Below are 4,352 nucleotides of genomic sequence, written 5' to 3' on the forward strand. Positions count from 1 at the left end.
AAACGAACCTACGACCTTCGAATAACGCGTTCGATGCTCTAACCACTGAGCTACCACAGCGGCCTTCCCTCCATCCACTTCTTAGGTTTATATGTGAATTTTAAAGTAGGAGTGACATTCAGCGCCTTCTATAAGAAACAGCGAGTGTAAAAACACTCTTATGCGCATGTTAGGCGTCACGTAGCACGTTAACTTATTATGAGCGGGCAGCTGTGTAATTATCCCTCTTATACAACCTAAACACACCAAGTCTGCCAGTACGAGACCCCCGTTCAATGAAATAAGGGAAAAAAGTGTATACCTAAGGGCGCGTTTTCCGTGTCTTAACACAATAATAATGAGATCTAACACACAGTAATGCGAAGAAATGTACAAGGAAAGTTATTAGAACCAATGGAATGTAAATAAGAAGAAAGAATAGTGGATGAAAAAATAACCAGCCATGGGCAGGAATCGAACCTACGACCTTCGAATAACGCGTTCGATGCTCTAACCACTGAGCTACCACAGCGGCCTTCCCTCCATCCACTTTTTGGGTTTATATGTGAATTTAGAATTAGGAGTGACAGTCAGCGCCATCTATAAGCCAAACGGCGAGTGTGAAAACACTCTTATGCGCATGTTTGGCGTCACGTAGCACGTGAACTTATTATGAGCGGGCAGCTGTATAATTGTTCCTCTTATACAACCAAAACACACCAAGTCTGCCAGTACGAGACCCTCGTTCAATGAAATAAGGGAAAGAAGTGTATACCTAAGGGCTCGTTTTCCGTGTCCTAACACAATATTAATGAGATCTAACAGACAGTAATGCCAAGGAATGTACAGGGGAAGTTATTAGAACCAATGGAATGTATATAAGAAGAAAGAAAGGTGGATGAAAAAATAAACAGCCGTGGGCAGGAATCGACCCTACGACCTTCGAATAGCGCGTTCGATGCTCTAACCACTGAGCTACCACAGCGGCCTTCCCTTCATCCACTTTTTGGGTTTATATGTCAACTTAGAAGTGGGAGTGACAGTCAGTGCCATCTATAGGCCAAACGGCGAGTGTGAAAACACTCTTATGCGCATGTTTGGCGTCACGTAGCACGTGAACCTATTATGACCGGGCAGCTGTGTAATTGTCCCTCTTATACATCCTAAACACACCAAGTCTGCCAGTACGAGACCCCCGTTCAATGAATTAAGGGAAAAAAGTGTATACCTAAGGGCGCGTTTTCCGTGTCTTAACACAATAATAATGAGATCTAACACACAGTAATGCGAAGAAATGTACAAGGGAAGTTATTAGAACCAATGGAATGTAAATAAGAAGAAAGAATAGTGGATGTAAAAATAATCAGCCATGGGCAGGAATCGAACCTACGACCTTCGAATAACGCGTTCGATGCTCTAACCACTGAGCTACCACAGCGGCCTTCCCTCCATCCACTTTTTGGGATTATAAGTCAATTTAGAAGTGGGAGTGACAGTCAGTGCCATCTATAGGCCAAACGGCGAGTGTGAAAACAATCTTATGCGCATGTTTGGCGTCACGTAGCACGTGAACTTATTATGAGCAGGCAGCTCATTAATTGTCCCTCTTATACAACCTAAACACACCAAGTCTGCCAGTACGAGACCCTCGTTCAATGAAATAAGGCAAAGAAGTGTATACCTATGGGCTCGTTTTCCGTGTTTTAACACAATATTAATGAGATCTAACAGACAGTAATGCCAAGGAATGTATAGGGGAAGTTATTAAAACAAATGGAATGTAAATAAGAAAAAAGAAAACTGGATGAAAAAATAACCAGCCGTAGGCAGGAATTGAACCTACAACCTTCGAATAACGCGTTCGATGCTCTAACCACTGAGCTACCACAGCGGCCTTCCTTCCATCCACTTTTTTGGGTTTATATGTGAATTTAGAAGTAGAAGTGACAGTCAGTGCCATCTATAAGCCAAACGGCGAGTGTGAAAACACTCTTATGCGCACGTTTGTCGTCACGTAGCACGTGTACTTATTATGAGCGGGCAACTAATTAATTGTCCCTCTTATTCAAACTAAACACACCAAGTCTGCCAGTACGAGACCCTAGTTCAATGAAATAAGGAAAGAAGTGAATACCTAAGGGCTCGTTTTCCGTGTTTTAACACAATATTAATGAGATCTAACAGACAGTTGTGCTAAAGAATGTACAGGGGAAGTTAGTAGAACCAATGAAATGTAAATAAGAAGAAAGAAAAGTGGATGAGAAAATAACCAGCCGTGCGCAGGAATCGAACCTTCGACCTTCGAATAACACGTTCGATGCTCTAACCACTGAGGTACTACAGCGGCCTTCCCTCCATCCACTTTTTTGGGTTTATATGTGAATTTAGAAGTAGGAGTGACAGTCAGCGCCTTCTATAGGCCAAACTGCGAGTGTGAAAACACTCATATGCGCATGTTTGGCGTCACGTAGCACGTGAACTTATTAAGAGCGGGCAGCAGACTAATTGTCCCTCTTATACAACCTAAACACACCAAGTCTGCCAGTACGAGACCCTCGTTCAATGAAATAAGGGAAAGAAGTGTATACCTAAGGGTTCGTTTTCCGTGTTTTAACACAATAATAATGAGATCTAACAGACAGTAATGCCAAGGAATGTACAGGGGAAGTTATTAGAACCAATGGAATGTAAATAGGAAGAAAGAAAAGTGGATGAAAAAATAACCAGCCGTGGGCAGGAATCGATTCTACGACCTTCGAATAACGCGTTCGATGCTCTAACCACTGAGCTACCACAGCGGCCTTCCGTCCATCCACTTTTTTGGGTTTATATGTGAATTTAGAAGTAGGAGTGACAGTCAGCGCCATTTATAAGCCAAACGGCGAGTGTGACAACACTCATGCGCATGTTTGGCGTCACGTAGCACGTGAACATATTATGAGCGGGCAGCTGTGTAATTGTCCCTCTTATACAACCTAAACACACCAAGCCTGCCAGTACGAGACCCTCGTTCAATGAAATAAGGGAAAAAAGTGTATACCTAAGGGCTCGTTTTGCGTGTTTTAACACAATATTAATGAGATCTAACAGACAGTAATGCCAAAGAATGTACAGGGGAAGTTATTAGAACCAATGGAATGTAAATAAGAAGAAAGAAAAGTGGATGAAAAAATAACCAGCCGTCGGCAGGAATCGAACCTACGACCTTCGGATAACGCGTTCGATGCTCTAACCACTGAGCTACCACAGCGGCCTTCCCTCCGTCCACTTTTTAGGTTTATATGTGAATTTAGAGGTAGGAGTGACAGTCAGCGCCTTCTATAAGAAACGGTGAGTGTAAAAACACTCTTATGCGCATGTTAGGCGTCACGTAGCACGTTAACTTATTATGAGCGGGCAGCTGTGTAATTGTCCCTATTATACAACCTAAACACACCAAGCCTGCCAGTACGAGACCCTCGTTCAATGAAATAAGGGAAAAAAGTGTATACCTAAGGGCGCGTTTTCCGTGTCTTAACACAATAATAATGAGATCTAACAGACGGTAATGCCAAGGAATGTACAGGGGAAGTTATTAAAACCAATCAAATGTAAATAAGAAGAAAGAAAGGTGGATGAAAAAATAACCAGCCGTGGGCAGGAATCGACCCTACGACCTTCGAATAACGCATTCGATGCTCTAACCACTGAGCTACCACAGCGGCCTTCCTTCCATCCACTTTTTTGGGTTTATAGTGAATTTAGAAGTAGGAGTGACAGTCAGCGCCATCTATAAGCCAAACAGCGAGTGTGAAAACACTCTTATGCGCATGTTTGTCGTCACGTAGCACATGAGTTTATTATGAGCGGGCAGCTGATTAATTGTCCCTCTTATTCAACCTAAACACACCAAGTCTGCCAGTACGAGACCCTCGTTCAATGAAATAAGGGAAAGAGGTGTATACCTAAGGGCTCGTTTTCCGTGTCCTAACACAATATTAATGAGATCTAACAGACAGTAATGCCAAGGAATGTACAGGGGAAGTTATTAGAACCAATGGAATGTATATAAGAAGAAAGAAAGGTGGATGAAAAAATAACCAGCCGTGGGCAGGAATCGACCCTACGACCTTCGAATAGCGCGTTCGATGCTCTAACCACTGAGCTACCACAGCGGCCTTCCCTTCATCCACTTTTTGGGTTTATATGTCAACTTAGAAGTGAGAGTGACAGTCAGTGCCATCTATAGGCCAAACGGCGAGTGTGAAAACACTCTTATGCGCATGTTTGGCGTCACGTAGCACGTGAACCTATTATGACCGGGCAGCTGTGTAATTGTCCCTCTTATACATCCTAAACACACCAAGTCTGCCAGTACGAGACCCCCGTTCAAT

General features: G+C 43.1%; 2 non-coding genes across 2 annotated transcripts; both read right to left on the minus strand.

Annotated features, from left to right (window-relative positions):
- Positions 1 to 891: 891 nt before the first annotated feature.
- TRNAA-CGC (transfer RNA alanine (anticodon CGC)) lies at positions 892 to 964 on the minus strand. Its single transcript has one exon. It is a non-coding gene; the product is annotated as a tRNA-Ala (tRNA).
- A 3,096-nt stretch (positions 965 to 4,060) lies between these two features.
- TRNAA-CGC (transfer RNA alanine (anticodon CGC)) lies at positions 4,061 to 4,133 on the minus strand. The gene has a single exon. It is a non-coding gene; the product is annotated as a tRNA-Ala (tRNA).
- Positions 4,134 to 4,352: the final 219 nt, after the last annotated feature.

The sequence above is a fragment of the Rhipicephalus microplus genome, chromosome 4 (genome assembly GCF_043290135.1).
Source record: "Rhipicephalus microplus isolate Deutch F79 chromosome 4, USDA_Rmic, whole genome shotgun sequence".
Taxonomy (NCBI): Eukaryota; Metazoa; Arthropoda; class Arachnida; order Ixodida; family Ixodidae; genus Rhipicephalus; species Rhipicephalus microplus.